General features: G+C 38.5%; 1 pseudogene; it reads right to left on the bottom strand.

Moving 5' to 3' along the window:
- Positions 1–22,239, bottom strand: part of LOC127434203 (serine/threonine-protein kinase MAK-like) — a 65,202-nt pseudogene that overhangs the window by 15,032 nt on the left and 27,931 nt on the right.

Below are 22,239 nucleotides of genomic sequence, written 5' to 3'. Positions count from 1 at the left end.
AATTGCAAGACTGAACATAAATATACCATTAGAAGGGGCAATGAAGAGTATCCTGTGTTTAAACACTTTAAGTCTGTGCACATTGCGCAACTGTAATCCATCTACTCTTAAAATACAAGGTATTGATCATATACCTACTTCAATCAGGAAAGGTATTGGAGAACAAAAACTCAATCAAAAAGAGACTTTTTGGATATACAAGTTAAATGCTAGGAAATATCCTAAAGATTTAGATTTTAGTTCTTTTCTATTATTATTTTTTTCTTTTCTCTGATAAGTGGATGTATACTTGTTCATTTTATTAAGCTCGTTATCTGTGAAATTCTCTTTGAGTATGGAAATAAGTAGTAATTGTGAAAGTTGAACTCTAGAGTTAACACGGTGATTATGTGACTTACTCGATGACTGTTATTATTCTCACCTATGTGAAGTTTATGAGACTCTCCCTGAGGAAGACCCCTGCCGAAACATGTAAATTTGTAAATTAGCCATGTGATGATAAAGGCTTTATATTATTAAAAGTGCCATGTTTATTTAGCATTATGTTTTTGTAACAAATATTTAAAATTAAATAATAATAATGTTAATATTATAAAAAACAAATTTATAATAATAATATAAAATACTGTTATAAAATACAATAATCAGTATAAAATACTGATTCAATTCCTGTTGGTGGAGTTTTCTCCATGTACAGTAAACTGCTCTACAAACTATTTTATTTAATAAATATTACTTTTAATTGATAAATAATTTATAATAATAATTATAATAATGATATAGTTATTATTATTATTATTATTAGTAGTAGTAGTAATACTAATAAAAAATCTAATTGTTAATTAATTTAATATTTATTTAATATTAAATTTGATAATTATTTATTAAGTTGCAAATAACCCAGAATATGTCTTACATATATTTTAGCTTGAAAATATACTGTATGGCAAAATCAACTTAATGTCAGGTTTTTCACATGTAATTATGACATCAGATTTCGGGAGGTGGCTTTGTACCTTGTGTGTGTATGGAGCGAGTGGGTCGGCTGAGCGTTCTGTTTGACAAGGAGACTAAGGTAACGGAATCTGCTGCAGTGGCTGATGGGAGGTTCTGCACTGGGCTTTAGTGTGAGATAGCAGCACTGGCTCTGACACAGATTGCAGCTCTGATCTGAGTTCACTGGTCTGGGCCATCTTCATCGGAGCCTTGCAGACATCAGGGGTCATGGGATGGGGACCCAGCACCTGTCCCACTTGAAAGTAGGGGTATCTGAGCACCTGAAATTATGTTTAAAGACACATACATTCTTACTCCAGACAGGTATTACAAGTAAAACTGCTCACATACCAGTGACTTCATTAGATTAATAAAATGTTAAGTAGATTTACAATGTAATTTACGTAACCCAAAATATCTAGAAAAGTAGCAAAGGATTTTTTAAAAAGTGGCTTCATCAGTCAAGATCTTTCACATAAGACGCAGTGAACCTCGCTTTGTGCACCGTGGCATTGTCATGCTGGAACAGAAAAGGGCACAGAATTCTCTTTAATGTCACTGTACGTTGAAGTGTTAAAATTTGTTTTCACTGGAATAGCCATTGTTATTTAGCCTGGGGAGTCCACATACTGTACCTCTGGCCATGTAGTGTACTGTGTTTATTTACCTTTGCAGCGGAGGGTTTTTTTCTTTGGGTCCCACTGTAGCAGGTCTCTCATCAGGTCTAAAGCCTCACTGGTGATCAGGGTTTTCAGTGGTGTGGGAACACACTGAGGAAAGCGGAAATTCTTCACAGCAGCAAGCCGATAACCCTCCGGCCAATCAGACTACAGTGAGAAACGAACAACAAGATTTACTAATGTGCATGTTGCTCACACACTCATGAATGAAAGGTGTCTAGAGGCTGACATACAATGATTTGTATGACAAATTCTACAGACTCAGCATCTAAAGTCAGCGTCCCATTAGCTGACTCAAAACTCAATTTTGGGTATGTAATTAATGAAAAAATATCTATATACACAGTTGCGATCAAAATTATTCAACCCCCCTGACCAGCAAATAAGTTATGTGAATTAAGTGATGCAAATGATCTAAAACCTCAGTAAACAGTCAGTTTAAGTTTTTAATTCAAATTTAAGTGATTTTCAGGAGAGATCAGTTTACTCAAATTTCAAATAAAAATATAGCTGCAAGCAGCAATTATCGGGCTTCAAGTGGCATAGGGCCTTTAAGTGTCACGATGTAAAAGCATTATTCAGATAGCTTGTAAGCACATAAAATCAGCAGCGGACCGTGCATTTAAAGTCTAGGCCTTAAGTGTGATTCATGCCATGAAGAAAACACAGTTTCACAATGAATAAGACACCCTATGCCTTTGGGCATCATACATTATATCGCAGCTAACTAGTAATACCAATTGACATTTTAAAAACACGTCCATACACGAAAGCCAGAACTTGAAACGACACTTAATGCTCAAGCAAGCCTAATTTTAACTGCAGCATGACTGTTTTGTGAAATGAACGTCTCCCTTTGGTTGAAGCCATTAAAACTAATTTTTTAACCACTCCACAGATTTGAGATATTAGCAAGCTATAGTTTTGGTAAGTCATTTAAGACATCTACTTTGTGCATGACACAAGTAATTTTTCCAACAATTGTTTACAGACAGATTGTTTCACTTTTAATTGACTATATCACAATCCCAGTGGGCCGGAAGTTTACATACATCAAGTTAACTGTGCCGTTAACCAGCTTGGAAAATTCCAGAAAACGATGTCAAGCGTTTAGACAATTAGCCAAATAGCTTCTGATAGGAGGTGTACTGAATTGGAGGTGTACCTGTGGATGCATTTTGAGGCCTACCTTCAAACTCAGTGCCTCTTTGCTTGACATCATGGGAAAATCAAAAGAAATCAGCCAAGACCTCAGAGAAAAAAAAATTGTGGACCTCCAGAAGTCTGGTTCATCCTTGGGAGCAATTTACAAACGCCTGAAGGTACCATATTCATATGTAAAAACATTTGTACACAAGTATAAACACAATGGGACCACACAGCCATCATACTGCTCAGGAAGGACACATTCTGTCTCCTATAGAAAAGTGCAAATCAATCCCAGAACAACAGCAAAGGACCTTGTGAAGATACTGAAGGAAACAGATATACAAGTATCTATATCCACAGTAAAAATGAGTCCTATATCGACATAACCTGAAAGACTGCTCAGCAAGGAAGAAGCCACTGCTCCAAAACCGCCACAAAAAAGCCAGACTACAGTTTTCAAGTGCACATTGGGACAAAGATCTTACTTTTTGGAGAAATGTCATCTGGTCTGATAAAACAAATGTTGAACAGTTTGGCCATAATGACCATCGTTATGTTTGGAGGAAAAAGGGTGAGGCTTGCAAGCTGAAGAAGACCATCCCAACCGTGAAGCATGGGGGTGGCAGCATCATGTTGTGGGGGTGCTTTGCTGCATGGGGGACTGGTGCACTTCACAAAATAGATGGAATCATGAGGAACGAAAATTATGTGGATATATTGAAGCAAAATCTCAAGACATCAGCCATGAAGTTAATGCTTGATAGCAAATGGGTCTTCCAAATGGACAATGACCCCAAGCATACCTCCAGAGTTGTAGCAAAATGGCTTAAGGACAACAAAGTCAAGGTATTGGAGTGGCGATCACAAAGCCCTGACCTCAATCCGCTAGAAAATTTGTGGGCAGAACTGAAAAAGTGTGAGCGAGCAAGGAGGCCTACAAACCTGACTAAGTTACACCAGTTCTGTCTGGAGAAATGGGCCAAATTTCCAGCAACTTATTGTGAGAAGCTTGTGGAAGGCTGCCCAAAACGTTTGACCCAAGTTAAACAATTTAAAGGCAATGCTACCAAATATTACCAAAGTGTATGTAAACTTCTGACCCATTGGAAATGTGATGAAAGAAATAAAAGCTAAAATAAATAATTCACTCTACTATTATTCTGACATTTCACATTCTTAAAATAAAGTAGTGACCCTAACTGACCTAAGACAGGGAATGTTTTCTATGATTAAATGTCAGGAATTGTGAAAAACTGAGTTTAAATGTATTTGGCTAAGGTGTAAAAAAACATCTGACTTCAACTGGTGTAGCTTTGCGACACTGAATCGAAAGTTAAAACTTTTTGCAGATTGGATAATCGACCTAAGAGGAGTTTGAAAAAGTAGGTTTTTCAAAAAATTCTAAATGGCAGAAGTTTTGTATAGACGAAAATGAAATCGGAGATATACGTTTTTGACCCAAGCAATCAGAGGAAATTTTTTTTTTTAATTCTAGTCCCTACGGTTGCGGAGATATGAGCCAAAACATAAAGGTGCTTATTATAGTGCCACCTAGAATCAGATGGGTGTGCGTGTATGCGCCTAAGCAGCGGTCGGGATTTGGGACCATCCTGCCTAGTTTGGTGTCTCTAGGTCTTATGGTCTTTGCTGTCCATTTGATTTTAGGGCATAAAAAGAATAATAATAATAAATATAGCTGCAAGCAGCGATTAACGGGGTTCAAGCCTTAAAGTCCTTTAAGTTCACATGCAAAAGATATTAAGTATTAAAATAACTAAAACACTGTTTAAGTAAAAGTGGCAATGCCCACAGCTTATGTTTTGGTGTAGCTTTGCGACACTGAATCGAAAGTTAAAACTTTTTTTGATATTAGGATTCCAGAGAATCTTTCTGCACTGGTTTGGTTCCGATTGGGTGAACGGACTAGACCTAGATCAAATAGCTGCTAAAATATGATTTGGTTGATGGCGGCCATGTTTTTCTAGGTATGTGACTGTCCTTATAGATTTTGATGGCACCTTAGACACAGACACTGCCTGCAAAATTTCAAGTCAATCGGCATAGCCGTTCCATAGTTAGATCTATTTAAAAGTTTTTTTTACTTTTATAGCGCCACCAAGAGGTGGAGATGCACAATTGTTTTTGTATGTGCTTAGAATGTCTCCATACATATGTGTACCAAATTTGGTGACAATATCTTATTCTGTTCAAGAGTTCTAACCATTTTGGTAAAAGTGGCCACGGCCATTACAAACGTTTTGGCATACCGTTTGACGATAAATCAAAATTTTTAAATTCTTTTGATTATTTTTCATTTTGGGACTCCAGAGAATCTTTCTGCACTGGTTTGGTTCCGATCGGGTGAATGGCCTAGGACTAGTTCGAAAAAGTAATCTTTTAAAATAATCTCAAGTATTTATTGAATGTTTTGTTACACACCAATGGTCCTTAAGGCAAAGTTGTTCAGAATGAGGAGATCTCAAATATGGTATGAATAATGTGATTCTTTGTGAAACAGCAGTATATACAATGATTTACACGCATGTAAAACGCGATAGCACCGCCAATTTGTTTAAAATTTTGCACAGACCTCTTGGGCCAAGAGACAAATAGGCCTACCAAGTTTAGTTCCGATCGGCCTTATTTAACCCTGTATAAAAGCTGCTGAAAACTGATTGGTCGATGGTGGCCATGTTTTTAAAGATTTGCGACTGTCCTCTTAGACCAGGGATCGGTAACCTATGGGTCGCGAGCCACAAGTGGCTCTTTATTAAAAATCAAATGGCTCTCCGGGTGTCTCACCATTCATCAACACATGATCTTTTAAAACTTTCTAGAGATAATTTTCCTGCAGAAAGTGTGGGTGCCATTGCAAAGCTTGAAGTCAATGACACTGTTTTGATTTCCTTTCTCCCGAATTTGTCGTAAAACCTTCTCCTGGTGAACAAAGTTTGAAATGAACACCCACCAAATGTGGATTTTTCATGCAGAGTATTTTGCTGATGTACCAGCCACTATGGAAGGCGATCTGTAAGACTTCTCGGAGTGATATATGACAAGAAATTAAACACAAAGATGTGCGTTTGATGAAACGTGATTATATTTTGAAAGGAATGCCGCCGATGTGCGTCTGATTTGATATGTGTGCGCAGTGAGCTCTGCTGTTCACGAGTGCAATGAAAGCGCTTCTCCAAGACATGCACATGCAAAGATTTCTGGGCCTCGTTTGCCAATAACTATTGATCTTAGCTGTTAAGAGCATTTTCTACGAGCGATTTTACAAATGTTTGTTATCTTTTATGTGCACCCAGTGTGTGCCACCCGCAAAACGCGACGAGCACTTAATGTGCGGACCTCCGCTTTTAATTCCGGGAATGCGGAGGAGCATAAACAAGCCAGTTATGCCCTCTGAAAAACTATCAGAACAGCAAAACGCCAGTACAGGGACAAGATCGAAGGACAGTTTAACACCACCAACTCTAGAAGTATGTGGCAGGGAATTAACATCATCACGGACTTTAAAGGGAATAAAAACTCCGCCATGAACACCGCTGCCTCTCTACCGGATGAGCTAAATACTTTTTATGCTCGTTTTGAGGGAAATAACACCGCCCTCGCGGAGAGAGCTCTCGCGGCCGAAGCTACAGAGATTAGTTTACTCTCCGTCTCTGTAGCGGATGTAACCCGATCCTTCCAACGGGTGAATATCCGCAAAGACGGCATTCCGGGCCGCGTCATCAGAGTGTGCGCGAACCAACTGGCTGGTGTATTTACGGACATTTTCAACCTTTCCCTCTCTTTGTCTGTAGTCCCCACATGCTTTAAAACGTCCACCATTGTGCCTGTTCCAAAGCAATCCAAAATCACTTGCTTAAATGACTGGCGTCCTGTTGCTCTGACCCCCATCATCAGCAAATGCTTTGAGAGACTAATCATAGATTACATCTGCTCTGTGCTGCCTCTCTCTCTAGACCCATTGCAGTTTGCTTACCGCAACAACCGCTCCACTGATGATGCCATTGCATCTACAATACACACTGCTCTCTCCCACCTGGAAAAAAAGAACACTTATGTGAGAATGCTGTTTGTAGACTACAGCTCAGCATTCAACACCATAGTGCCCTCCAAGCTTGATGAGAAACTCCGGGCTCTGGGCTTAAACAGTTTGCTGTGCAGCTGGATCCTGGACTTCCTGTCAAGCAGACGCAAGGTGGTTAGAATAGGCAGCAACATCTCCTCATCACTGACCCTCAACACTGGAGCCCCACAGGGCTGTGTTCTCAGCCCACTCTTGTATTCTCTGTACACACATGACTGTATGGCAACACATAGCTCCAATGCCATCATTAAGTTTGCTGATGACACGACGGTGGTAGGTCTGATCACTGACAATGATGAAACAGCCTACAGAGAGGAGGTGCACACTCTGACACACTGGTGTCAGGAGTACAACCTCTCCCTCAACATCAGTAAGACAAAGGAGCTTGTGGTGGACTTCAGAAGAAAAGACAGAGAACACAGTCCCATCACCATCAATGGAGCACCAGTGGAGAGAGTCAGCAGCTTCAAGTTCCTGGGTGTCCACATCACTGAGGAACTCACATGGTCCATCCACATTGAAGCCGTTGTGAAGAAGGCTCATCAGCGCCTCTTCTTCCTAAGACGGCTCACACGGTTCTACACCTGCACTGTAGAGAGCATCCTGACTGGCTGCATCTCCGCCTGGTACGGCAATAGCACCGCCCACAACCGCAAAGCACTGTAAAGGGTGGTGCGAACTGCCAGACACATCATCAGAGATGAGCTTCCCTCCCTCCAGGACATATATACCAGGCGGTGTGTGAAAAAAGCTCGGAGGATCATCAGAGACTCCAGCCACCCGGGCCATGGGCTGTTCTCACTGCTACCATCAGGCAGGCTGTATCGCAGCATCAGGACCCGTACCAGCCGACTTCATGACAGCTTCTTCCCCCAGGCAATCAGACTTTTGAACTCTTGATCTCCCACGATCAAAATACATAAGCACTGCACTTTATTACTCTTACTCTTATATCTCACACCGGACTGTCATAAATTATATTATTATTATATTATATTCTCTCTTAACAAATTACTATCAACCGACAGCCTGAATGTCAATACAGTACAATACAACCTACTGTACATTCTATAAATACTATATATACTTCTTTTTATTGAATAATGTGTATCTATATTGGGTGTATTGTATACTGTACAGTGTATGTTATTATTGTATATTGTGTTGTGTGTAATTATGTGTATATTAGACTTTAATTGTGTTGTGTTAATCTGATGTTTATTGTAAATTGGTATATGTCTCATCACTGTCACGACTGCTATGTTGCTTGGAACTGCACCCAAGAATTTCACACACCATTGCACTTGTGTATATGGCTGTGTGACAATAAAAGTGATTTGATTTGATTTTATAGCAACTCTGCAGGTTCAGTAATATATACAGGTATTTTTGTATTAAAGAAACAAAGACAAAAGTGATTAAATCATAAAATAATACAAGAAACGTTCACCTTGAACCTAAAATTGAGTTCTATTTTATTTTCTTTAGGCAGCATTAACTGTATTACCAAAATGCAATACAAACACATTCGATAAGAACACACATTTGGCAGCATTTTTTGGGAACACAAGGGAATTTATTAGGCTTATTTATTATGATGATTATTATAATTATCTTTACATTTAAAATTGTCTTTAGTTCTTAATTTGTAAGCTATTAGTAATTTTTCACCTGTGTCCTTGATGGATGCTTGCATGATAGCAAGTTGGAGAGGGTAAATGTTTGGATTTGGAGGTGGTTATATATATAAAAAAATTATATCACTTTGTTATTTTATTGATTTTGTCGTTTAGTTTAAAGTGCAATTTGAATTTAGAAATGTCTTTTGGTTTAAGTTTTTCATGTTTCAATAAATAAATTACATTTTTAAAGCAAATTCAATAAAGCAAAATTATTCACTGACCACCTTCAGAGGGCTGACGGCATATTCACTATTCTCTTACAAAGTCATTTATGTTTAATTGTAGGTAAATTTAATATTTCAACTACCTTAGCTGCATGTTTAAAATGAATCCATAACTGAGAATTAAATCCGAGTTTAAAGTAATGGAGCAACAGCATTAAAGTTAATTCAGATTTACTGTGAAATTTAACCTCTATTCACTTGTCACGGATCTACCTGACACTCCCAGCACTAATATTCTATTATCCCTCTCCCCTGAGTACTGATCATTTGCACCTGCCCCTCATCACTGCATCAATCAGCTCCACTACATAAAAGCCCGATTCTCCTTTCACTCTTCGTCTGGTCTCGATTTAGAAAAAATATTACTTACCTGCTACTGCTGTTAGCTTCCTTCAAGACGTTCCCTTGCTTTCTCTTTCTGGTTCCTGCTCCATCGCTACTCCGAGGATTCCCCAAGGTCTCTGTTATATCTATTCTGTGTTTGATACTTAATTCACCTCAGTTAATCTCTGCCTTTGTTTTTTTTCAATAAACAATGCTTCCGGGTTCAACGGCATCTACGATTCTGGGTGTCTGTTACATCACTCTGTAAATATGTACAGTTTTTATCAAATGAAATTGACATGATTCTTTGCCTATGTTTGGTACGAACAGAACAGAATGTATGTTATAGTTTACTGCATGCAGGCGAATTGACAAGAGGGCAGAGCAAAATTGAACTCGCTCTTCTTTCAGTTTCAGCACGAGCATTGAATATGGTGAACCCTGATTGGATTAGAAGCTTGATGGACCAGACACTTTTTTTTTTTTCATTGGAACCATTAAGTAAATAATAAAAATGCACTTCATAAAATTAAACACTTGTAAGATTAACCTACAGTATCTATGAATAAAAAATGTTTTGTAAAAAAAAAAGAAAAAAAAAAGGTTGTGTGTATTTATAATGCATTACCATGACCCCTCACTTTAAAATAATTAGTAATTCATTCATGTTTGTGGTAACACTTGACTCATTACTTATGGGTTACCAAAATTATTTTTAAAAAGACCTCCAGCAATATCAAACCTGCCAAAGTTAATAATTTGTAATGAACAGAAGAGATATCCCAAGGAATACACATGTTGGGCATATATATCTGTAAGCTGAATATGATACTCTAACAGACACTGCAGTCATGATTTAGAGAGCTGTTATTTTCATAAATTAATTCCAGCAAAGAACACACTGAAGCATTTCATGATCATGTTCACAATAAAAACATAATCATTCACATTTTAGACACTTGTTAATGTTTTGATTAGTAATTAATTAGTAGTTATTTTAAATTAGCAGTAGTTAGTTGATAGTTATCAATGAGGAAAATCAAATTCAGTAATTATTGATTACCTAACAGTGAACTGGCTCAGTCATCAGTTCGCTATTTCTTATTGATTGGTTTATCATGTTTCTATATTAGTTAATAATTGTAACTAAAGTGTTAATGTAGTACTACTCATTAATCCTGTATTAATTCCTGCATAGTTACCTATTAATGGCGGGCCATTATTAAAAAGTGTAACCACCAAATACATAGTCTGAACAGGACAAAAACACGTTAAATCCTCAGCCAAACCACATTCGTAGTTGATTTGGAATCCGATTAAAATCTGATTTTTCTTAATGTGTCTCGGTCAGATAAGATTTCATGCGGTTTTTTCATAATTTGCTGTGCGCGACGGTTGTTATGTCAGGTTTTGTGACGAAAAAACACTGCGCTCTGAACAGTATAATTAATGCCTTCACAGGGCACTTCAAATTTAATACAATAATGATGACCATGCAGCAGGATCATTATAAACTAAATTTTTAATAAAAATTACTTCAAAATTGAGTTCAGCCTGTTTTATTACACATTTCAGCCCTACAAAACTCTCAAAGTGGAAGGTAAACAGGGCATAGAGGTCATCACTTCTGAATGAAACACACCCATATGTAATTTATATGTTACAGGGCTGCAAAGCAATGCAAACCTCTTAAAATAACACAGAAATTGGCTTAACTTAACCAAAGAGATACGCTAAGGTGCAGTAACCCATACCGGTTGCGAGAAACCATGACACTATAGATGAAGTTACTGTTTAAAAACAAATGCTCCACCCCACCCCTTCCAGGTTCTTTTGGTAGCCCAGAAAAGAATGTTTATGGGCGTGTTGGGCCTCATGTATTCAGATAGAAGACAAAGGCAGGCCTAACACAGTCATAAAACCTAACACAGGCCCACATACCAAGTCATAAATTTTACTGATAAAAATCACGCCAAAATCAAACAAAGGGAGTCCAAAACAGACTACAAATCCCATGAAGCCTTGCTCACTAAAGGATCGAACTTTCAACTCCCATTGGATGAGGCACACGACAGAACGCGCCTCAACCATGACATCATCAGGAGTAGAAATACCTCTGAAATGCTTCCGGGATTTGCTTCCAGCAACTTTGCTCAACGTGCATAGACGCAGCTCATCGCTGCTCTCAGGTGTAGCCTCGGGGCACAAGGAAATAAAGGACGACTTGAAACTGTGGCCATACAATCTCCATCTCGCTGGAAGAGTTGAGATTACTCTGTGTTCCACTGAACACTCTAACGGATCTGAAGGAGACCGCCGAGCAATCCGCATCTTCATCCGTTTGCCTGCAGAAGTGAAGAGATAAAAGATTTCTCTTCCCTCTTCAATCAAGTCGACGTCGCTGATTTCTCCGCCAGCCCTCCAAGAATCAGCAGCCGTACCGCCCGCCGACAGAGCGAGGAAACGGCCTCCCGTCATCACCCGAGCCTCGAGGAACCGAGTCAGAGTTAAAGGACGGATGAACACACATTCTACGTCCTCATACGATTCAAGTAAGAAGTTTACGTCTGGGCAGAGATAGAATATTATAGTGTGTTATTCTTGTGTATCAAGGTTATTGCTTGTACAGTTTACGGACCACCGAGTCTGCTCATTGCGATTAACACTCAGGGTATTAATTATCACGAATGAGATTTGCTGTTTTGTAGTCCAACCACATTGGACTGTTGTGCATTTCCGCCATCGCGGGTGAGACCGGCACACTGAGTTTATCCATTAAAGAATCAAAGACCGCGGGACGGGTCCACCGCATCTCTGAGTGATAAACTAACAGCTGCTTTCTCTCCCACGATCGCGAAATCGGTTTAGAGGCGTCACTTAATTCTCTCTCTATCTCGTTCTAACCACACACACACATGCGACCCCTCACAAACATTCTTGCACACATTTTTGGCTAGTAGATAGCTTCGTGATAAAACTCAGCTTTGTCCCTAAGCTATCGTACAAGCGGATACACGCGGTAACTGGTAGACGCCATTGACTGGTTTCTCTCCGCCCACATTCGCGGCCATATTCTCTGGACGGAAGTCTCGCATGACATACTCTCCACGAGAGTCATGTCCGCCATTTTGTGCGTGTCCCTCCTTACACACACACACACACACACACGTTCTCTCACACACACACCCTCATGTGTTATAGGATTATTTTGGTTTCCATATCTAATCAGATCACTGTTTAGTTTGTAGTTGTATGTCGGAAGTTTATTGACTGCATTGTATTAATTATTAATTGATATTACTGCATAAATAAACTTTGTTATACTTCAAAGAGAAGTGTTTTGGTTTGTTTTGCATACACCTGTGTCATGCTGACAGGATGTCAGTGCTCGGATTCAAGCCTTCATTCATTGTTTTTTTTCCCCGAAAATCGATATTCTTCGGATTTCGATTTTCCTAAGAAAACAATCTAATATTGAGACTGTTATACTATCTGGTTATTAGTCCCTGATTCCAGGGTGGTGACCCTTCAATATTAATCCTTATTAATATTCTATTGATTTTAATAATTGATAATTATCTTTGATAATTATTAATTATTGCTAATAACCAAACCCGCTCCTAAACGTAGCACACTACATTTACTGGAGCCCCATATGAGGTTTTAATGAGTTAGATTCTATTATTTAATTTAAATATTAATTAATAACTGAATAAGTAATTATTAATTATTTCTGATAGTAACACTGATCTAAACAACCAGTAAAGCCCTACAGGCGCTTCGCTCAATTTGCACTGAAACTGCCCAAAAAGTGCTGTTTGTGGGGATGGAACACCCCGTTTTCCACAGATTACTGGAGAGTGGGGCTTCTTTATATTTCAACCAGATCATTGCATCAGGACAAACACAGGATTTTACATAAATTATAATATTTCACGGGTCACCGTCATTGTTATCGCATCTGCTCTATTAGACACAATTGACCCGCAGCAGCTGCTGGTTGATATTAACTTTTTTACAAAGAAATTACATAAACTGATTGTAAACTCCTTTTTTTAATTTGCAAAATGCTGTTGCTGTGACAGATATGAGGTCAAATCTGATCAAGACCACCATATTCGATATAGCAGGAGGAACAGATCCCATCTCCACCACTACAGCGCATGGACTACTGTTTGTGAATGGATAAGTGAATAAAAATAATGTCATACTTCTAAAATGATGTCTTTGCATTTATTTTTAATGCAGTAAATAATATTGTTCAATCGAAAACAGCTGTTATTAAGTTTTGATATGGAATATGATCATACTGAAGAATATTATTATTTATTGTATGTGGGTTAATAATTTAAGCAGTAAAGACACATATTGCATGTCTAGTGGTAGTTTTTATTTTATATATAAAAATTTTTAGGCTTTAGAAGTGTGTTAAACATGTGAGGATGTGTATTCACCAACCTGTTACATGTCTGACATGATCATACAGGCTCACTGAACCTAGTTTAAACTTGTTTTGCTGATATTTCTGAAAAGAACCCACATAATTTCTTCACTGTAAACCATAGATAAACCATTTATAATAACTTTTATTAACATTAAAATACATGATTACATTCTATAAAGCTTAAAATATTATTAAAACTGCAGTGCTGCCTATTTCCACCATTGAAATCTGCTGCTCGAAAGAACCCGGAAGTTTCCTGCGATGTGAGTAATTTAACCTATAAAGTATTGAATGTCACGCGAATACGGGACACTTGAGCATTTTGAGAGTTTCATCACAGGACACACGTCTCGTCTCACCATCTGACCTTTTTATGATTTAATTTGGGACACAAAGCCTTCAATACAAACCGTTCAGATGTTAAAAGTAAAAACAGCCATTTATTTTTTGTATCTCGTAACCAGTAGGTGGCGCTGTGCCAAAACTACTCAAGTACCCTCAGGTCATGGTTGTTATAACACACACCAAGTTTGGTTTGAATACACTAAAGCGTTGCAGAAATATAGGCTACCAATTGATTTGGAGTGCTCATCGTCAAATTTCTTCGCGAGTTATTCGAGAACGGTTTGGTCTTTCAAAAATCTTTGAACAACTTTTTGTCTGCATGGTCTGAAGATGATCTAGGCCAAATTTGGTGAAAATCGGACCAACCATCGAAGAGGTGTTCAAAAAAGTAGGTTTTCAGTTAAATTAATAATGGCCGACAGGATGTTTGGCTGACCATGACAAATGTGGTATCGTTAAACTCAGCTTGACCAAAGGAATCTATCAAGAACAGTGTCATACCAATAGGCTAAAATTATCAAAAGTTATTGGCATTTTTATATATTTCTTTATTTATTTTTTTGACCACAAGGTGGCGCTATACTGAAACTTGTTGAGCACATTCAGGGCATTGTGCCGATGACACATACCGAGTTTCTTAACGATACGCCAATGCGTTTGTAAAATACAGCATTTTACAACAAAATTCAAAATGGCCGATGCCCAAAATGGCAGACCTAGGCAAAATTGGTAGCATTCGACACGGTATGCCCCACAGAATCTAAAGAGTCCAGTTTCGTGATTTTAGGGCAAACCGTTCAGATGTTATAAGCAAAAATAGCTGTTTTTTATATGACCTGACCCGTAGGGGGCACTGCGCCAAAACACTGCAGGTCACCTCAGGGCATGATGGCTATGACATATACCAGCTTCGTCATAATCCGTCCACGCATTGTGGAAATACAGCCTCAAATTCAATTTGGCGTGTTCTTCATTGAAGCGACATTCAAAAACGGTTTGGTCTATCAAAATTCTTTTAATAACATTTTGTCCTGAGTGTCTCCAGGTGAGGCATACCAATTTTCGTGCAAATCAGACGTATGGCCTAGGACAAGTTCGAAAATGTAGGTTTTCCTGAAAATTCAAAATGGCGGAAAATCTAGTCGGCGGAAATAGAAACCATGGTATGCTTTCGATTCGGCATGAGCTCAGGAATCAGGGGAAATAAGACTCTAGGACTTACGGTTCAAAAGTTATTAGCATAAACATGAGTGAAAATTTGAACTGTTGGTGGGTTTCAGATAAAGATTCCAAATTTGCTATGGTATCACCTCAGACTGTCCTCTACCTGTGTACAAAATTTCATAACTTTCCCGCAAACGGTTCTATGGGCTGCCATATGAACCTTATACAGAAGAAGTAGAAAAAGAACACTAACAAACACAATAGGTGCCTACGCACCTTCGGTGCTTAGCCCCTAATAAATATAGCCGCAAGCAGTAAACATCGGGGTCCAAGCACACGTGAAGAAATGACCAAAATAATCAGAATTGACAGAAATATTCCAGTGGATGCCAAATAATACAAATTGTCAGAATAGATCCTGCCTAAACTAAATTTGTTGAAAAGTGAATTGGGTACCAACATTTTGAAGCTGCAAAAAGTACATAAAGGCAGTATAAAATTAATCATTACGACTCCGGTGGTTAAATCCATATCTTTTGAAGCAAAATTATACGGGTGAGAAACAGATAAATATTTACGTTTTTTTTTTTTTACTCTAAATTATCTGCCGATGTGCACAATGAATGTGAATCGAGGAGAGGTTTCTGATTTTACTGTATACACAGGTGCGGCAGATAGGGCAGATCCCCACCTAAACATTCATCCATTTGAAAACATAGATCCACACTATACATTTCCAATAATGTAATTTGTTAACCCATAATGTGTTCAAAATGCTGAAATAGGTATTTAATAACTGGCCTAGAATATTTTTTAAGTCGTAAGTAATTTATCTGAAAACTCTGTTACACTTTGTATAATAAAGATACAGTACGTGCATGTGGGGCAGAGAAACAGCTGCCCTCCCGAACACCACAGCGTCAATCATTTTTCCAATGGAAATCTGTGGTTAAATATGGTACTGCAACGAGCCCTCATTGAGATGCAATGGGGCAGAAATGAGTCTGCCCATAATAAAGTATCAAACCAAAGGTAGTATTAGTATGGCGATCGCTATAGATAAACGTGTGTAACAGCGTGTTGTTTCTATTGCAAATTCAGACAAATTGGCCATCAAACAACTTGGTCCTGACAAGCCAGACATTAAAAATGGTTTGAAAATCAAAAGACAAGGGCAGGTGATAAAACATTGGTTTGTTTTACTACTGACAACATTTCTCCCAAATTCCAAATAAAAATATTGTCATTTAGAGCATTTATTTGCAGAAAACGACAACTGGTCAAAATAACAAAAAAGATGCAGTGTAATGTTTTACTAATGTTTTAACTTAGGAAGTGTTCAGAAATCAGTATTTGTTGGAATAACCCTGATTTTCAATCATAGTTTTCATGCGTCTTTGCACGTGAAACTGGGATGATCTGCGCATGAACAGTACAGACGCAGTCAGTGGCGGACTGGCCATTGGGAGAACCGGGACTTTTCCCGGTGGGGTGGCCTCGAAATGGGGCCGAATGGGCCGCCACGTTATGCAGAATGCGCCACAAAACGGCACCGCGATATGCGGAAGGGGGCAGCAATATGCAGAAAAGGACAGCAACCCCCCCCCCCCTTTTTTTTTCATGATTCATCTCTGGACACCGGTGAGTCTGACGTGTGACCGGCGAGCACACACACCCAGCAGAATATCACCGTAAACATCTCTCATTCAGGAGTTACAAATGTTTGTGATGTTTTCTGGTCTGACTGGGTCACAAAATTACAAAACGTCTGTGATGATCCTGCCTGTATGAATGTGAGATCAGCTTTTAGCTCAACAAGAGAACACAGAAAGCAACTGAGGCAAACAAACTTATACAAATATACATGGAGTTTAATTAAAATCCTGACAAATTCAACAGAGTTTCAGCCCTTCGGGCTTGAACCCCTAATAAAAATCATCCTGACAAATACAATAGGGTTTCAGCCCTTCGGGCTTGAACCCCTAAAAACCTAATTCTCTCCACAAATGTCCTGTCAAAATTATTCAAACCCTAAAGTCATTTATTTGTGGAGCATCCTTTACCCTTTATAACATCCAATACATTTTTCAGGCAAGTGTTCTCAAGCTTTGGACACCTTTCTATTGGAATCTTAACACATTTCTCATAAGCAAAAGCTTCCAGCTCATTGACATTCTTTGGTTTCTATGCTTTCACTGCTTCCTTCAAATCCCACAAAAGAATTTCAGTAGGATATTAATGCGGGACTGAGAGGGCCATTCAAGGTCATTCCTGGACCCATTTATAAACCACATATTCTCATCACAGCAGAATGTGACTGAAATCTGATTTTCTGCTCAAATCAGATTTTTTTGAAAGGTTGTTCACATGACATTTTAAATGTAGCCCAGATCAGATACAGGTCTGAACAGCAAACGCTCCTAAACTTACCCAAATGCGTATAACACTCCCTAAGTACGCGCATAATAAACTCTGGCATGTTCCTCATTATAATAAGAATGATTAATTAAACTGCATTTAAAAATGTAATTAGCTGTTTTTTAAATGACCATTAACACAGCAAGGAATGGAGTCACTGGGGCTGATAAAGCTGGCGGCGCACTAGCCGATTTTTCCAGCGATTTTCAGGTGTGAGCTTCATTTACATAATCACCGATCAGGCAGAGGGAGACGAAGTGTGCATTATCATCTGCCAGTGGGAGATCGTCAGTCACTTGTCACGACTCTCTGCTGAGCTAATGGCTCCAGTTATGGAAAAAAAAAAGGATTCAACATGACAGAAAAAAATTTTCTGTGTCCAGGGCATGCTCGTGTCCTCTTCAAGTGACCAATGAGCTTCTTATTTTATTGAAGAACTGATAAGATGTCAAGCTGATATGAACATATTCATCACTCTCAGCTGCATATCATTACAAATGCTGATTGTAATCCACAGTAATTCTGTCACCCACACTAAAATGACAAATGGAATCAGAAAGCGGAGAAACAACAGTTTGTTTTTATTGGACAATTTCTTTACACACTGAAAGCTGCATATGGACATTCACGTTGTACAGCAAGCCTCGAGGGGATAAAAACACAATCACACACTTTCACAAGGCAAAGTTACTCCATGACTCACTTCCTAAATCATTCTTTTACAATTGTTTATGCTCACATGATACTCCTGTTGTATATTTTAACACTCAGTCTACAGTACAACTGAAAATGAGCTGAAAAACTGGCTAGTGGGATGGCAGGCTCAGCAGCTGTGACTGTCCCACATTACTGGTTCATCTTTACATGTGATCATACCTTCTTTACTGTTCCAAGAACCTGACAGATCTTGAAGATCTCATCCACCTCGCTGTTGCCAGGAAATAGTGGTCGCAGTGTGTAGAGTTCAGCCATAATGCAGCCCACCGCCCAGATGTCTATGGGTGAAGTGTACACTGGCGATCTCAACAGCACCTCTGGAGCTCGATACCTAAACACATACACACACTGTTACAATGGAGCTACAGCATGTTTTATTGTAGTCAAGCTCCAGTCTTCATCTGTCTAAGTATACATGACACAATGAGTAATTCAATATTTGAAGGACGACAAATACGCTGGATTAAATATGCGAGCTTAGGGTTGACAACCTTTTACCAGCCAAATATGAGACATTTTGCGATTCATTGACTTGATTAACAGGACATTCTAAAATAGCTAACACGTAAAAAGCTTAAAGTGACAATGTACAAAAAAAACAAAAACAAAAAAAAAAAAAAAAATCAGGAAGAACAAAATTTCCCTCAGTCTTTACTTTTAATAGGCACCATCTTTTGCAAAAAAGAACCAAGCCAATCCATGGAGAAAACGATCTTTTTCTGTTAAGCGTTTTAATTCTCCTGTTTTTGACAAAAAACATGACGTGCACATGAAGATGTGCCCTGATAATCATTCTTCTTGAACTTTACCCACTACTGTAAAGTGTAGTAGCAGTAGTATTTGAAGGTCCCTTTCTCAAGGAAATATAAAGCTGAGTATTGTCAGCAAAACAGTGAAAACTAATTTCAAGGTTCATGATAATGCTTCCCGAGGCAAGCAAATAAAAGAAGAAAAAAAGAGGACCTAATACTGAGCCCTCTGGCTCCATACTTCTACTTGATCTGAAAACTCCTCCTTTACACAAACAAACTGGTAGTGGTGGGATAAATAGGACCTAAACCATACTAATGCCTGTCCACAAATGCTAACATTATTTTCAAGCTTATCCAAGAGCACTAAGATCTAATAGCGCTAGAAGAGAGATGCAACTTTGTGAGAATAGTTCAACCCAAACTATAACGTGTTGATGATTGAGTGACCTTAGCTAAGCATAACATACGCTCAACATCAACATCACTCTGTGGCAGAATTGCTATATTATCAGCATCAATTCCATAAGACAGAATTCAGTCTACTGTATGATTATGGCAATGAGCTGGTCCTGTTACATTTTGTCTGATCACAACAGATTTGAGAATATTGCTAAATGCTAATCCCAATATATAATTTTCATTATCTATGTGAATGTTGAAGAAAGCCTTTATTATAGAAGAAAGCCTTTAGTATTGTCACACATTATACATATATACAGTGAAATTCTTTTTTTCCCACATATAGCTAAGCTGGGGTCAGAGTGCAGGGTCAGCCATGATACAGCACCCCTGGAGCAGATAGGGTCAAGGGCCTTGCGCAAGGGTGCCTTGCACCCACAGTAACTACATGTCCTGACAGAAAATCTGCTAATTCTCTAATGACGTCTGTGTAGGGACCTGGGGGTACTGGTTACAGTAGCAAGAGTATAATACAACAGAATTTTTTTTTTACTTTTATCAGACAATATCACATTAAGCACTTCAAACAATTAAACTTGTATCACCAAAAACATCACTGTAAATTGTAGCAATACCTCCTCTGCGTCTGCGACCCTTCAGGCAGGACTCATGTTTATAACAATAACCTGGGGGAGCAGACTCATTTATATTAATGTATTCATCTGATTTAAGCTAGGTTTCTGTCAAACAGAGCACATCCAAACTATGATCTGTAATAATTTAATTTACAATTAGTATTTTGGATGACAGAGATTTAATATTCAGTAGCCCTAACATTATTAATTGTTTATGTCATTTTCTAGTTTGACATCAATCAATTTTTGTCTGAATGATTTAAAGGTTTTGTGTTTGGTAGTTCAGGGAACATACACAGTCTCTATATAATATCTTGGTGATACAGTATATTTGTGTTGTAGTTTGTATGGCCTGTGTGATGCGTCACAGCAGCTAGCAGACAGTTGAGTTAGTCAGTCTGTCTGCTTCCTGAAATGGGTCAAACATTAACACTAATAAAGGGATCATGTCATGAGGAATCAAACTTTCCTTGACATTTTGACATAAGAGGTCACTCTACTATAAAAACATACTGTACATTTCAGAACTCAAAACTTAATCCCCAATGCAATAAAAGCATTTATTGGAACCAAGCAGCAAAAACATCTCGTTCTCTACTTTTGTGACTTCCCTACATCACTAGCGGGCCCCTTAACTTATCGCCTCTAGAGCAACAACATCAGTGACTACTTTACATCATCACAACCTTGGCCCCGCCCACTGGAACTCAGTTTAAAACAGAGAGAGAACAGGACAGACCAAGGAGCTCTAAAGGGACAGACAGGCCTAATGTGGACTACTAACTATTCGTGAACACCAAAGGGGACTCATCTGGAATATTTTGAATTATTTTTGCATATAAACATGCACTAGACAGACGAATTTGAACATTGGCATGTATCTCACGCCACTAAGATGCAGTGTCAAATTACAACTGTGAAAAGGAGACTCCATTCTCTTTCATTCAGCTTCTGCATCTTGTTGTTTTGAGCACAAACGCACCCTGGACGTGTTCTTTCACCCATCTGTGCTATTTTTAATTGTTGTTGTATGTAAACATGCACTAGATGGAGGTCTTTGATCGTTTTGATGCGTTACCGTCGATGTGTGCATCAGTGCAGGATGATATTTGTGTGTGATCGTCACCATGCTTTGGACTATGTACAGTACGTTGTGCGGATGTCTTCAGCTGTTTTCGGCATGGATTGCAGGTTTTTTTTTTTTCAGCTCATATCAGTATGGATTGCTTGTGAACCAGTCATTATACGATTCAAGCTTTACAAACGAACTGCCATTGAAGGATGGGGCAGTCAAAAACACTACTGGATCGCAAAACCAAATTTTAGTTTTCTAATGTTGTGGAGATTGTTAATTCTCTTCTGACTGAGTTTCAAATATGGCTGTATCTGAGGGGCTGCACGATATTAGCCAATCAGAACAGTGGGTGTTTACGTTGAAGTTTAAAGGAGGTGCTTAGGCCAAAACCGAGCATTTCAGAGACAGAGGGCCTGAGACAAGGTGGAAAATTATCATATATTACTAAATTATGACTGTAGGCAAGATAATAAACTTAAAAAGAGTATGTCATGACCCCTTTAAGACTATGAGCTAAATTACTGAAAAGGTGAACAACACGTTCCCTGGAGGATGGAGTCCATCTCTCTTTAGCAGATCAAGTCTACCCCGAAAACTCATCCAATTGTCTATAAATGCTGTACTATTCTCCAGACACCACTCTGACATTCAGTGGCAGTAATCTACTATATATCTTGTTACCGTGATAAGCAGGGAGGGTACCAGAGCATATTACATTCAACTTTGGCTTGCTCACAGGGAGCCTAATGACAATAATTTTTAAGGCATGATTTTCAATTGCATTATTCATTTAAACTGCACAATCAGACATCACAGCATAATTTTCTGTTACTACATAATTGTCTGTAAAGCTGCTTTGAAACAAGGACCCAGTTTACAACTGGTATTAAAATGCGTCTTGGGCGATACAATCACATGTGGTCAGGTGAGACACATTGCTGTTTAAACCTGGCGGGTTAAATACGTCTCATGTGACCACTTGTGATCGGATTTGGAGGGGAGGGACTCTGTTTCATGACGACATACATCAATCAATATGTCATTGTGTTCCTGCATGATAATAAACTGCAACAAAGTCAGAAAAGACAAAGAAAGCACGAAAAAATTGATGCAGTACTTCTCCCATAAGAGCAGAA

The sequence above is a fragment of the Myxocyprinus asiaticus genome, chromosome 44 (assembly GCF_019703515.2).
Source record: "Myxocyprinus asiaticus isolate MX2 ecotype Aquarium Trade chromosome 44, UBuf_Myxa_2, whole genome shotgun sequence".
In the NCBI taxonomy this organism is placed as follows: domain Eukaryota; kingdom Metazoa; phylum Chordata; class Actinopteri; order Cypriniformes; family Catostomidae; genus Myxocyprinus; species Myxocyprinus asiaticus.
This window is presented reverse-complemented; position numbering and strand designations above follow the sequence as displayed.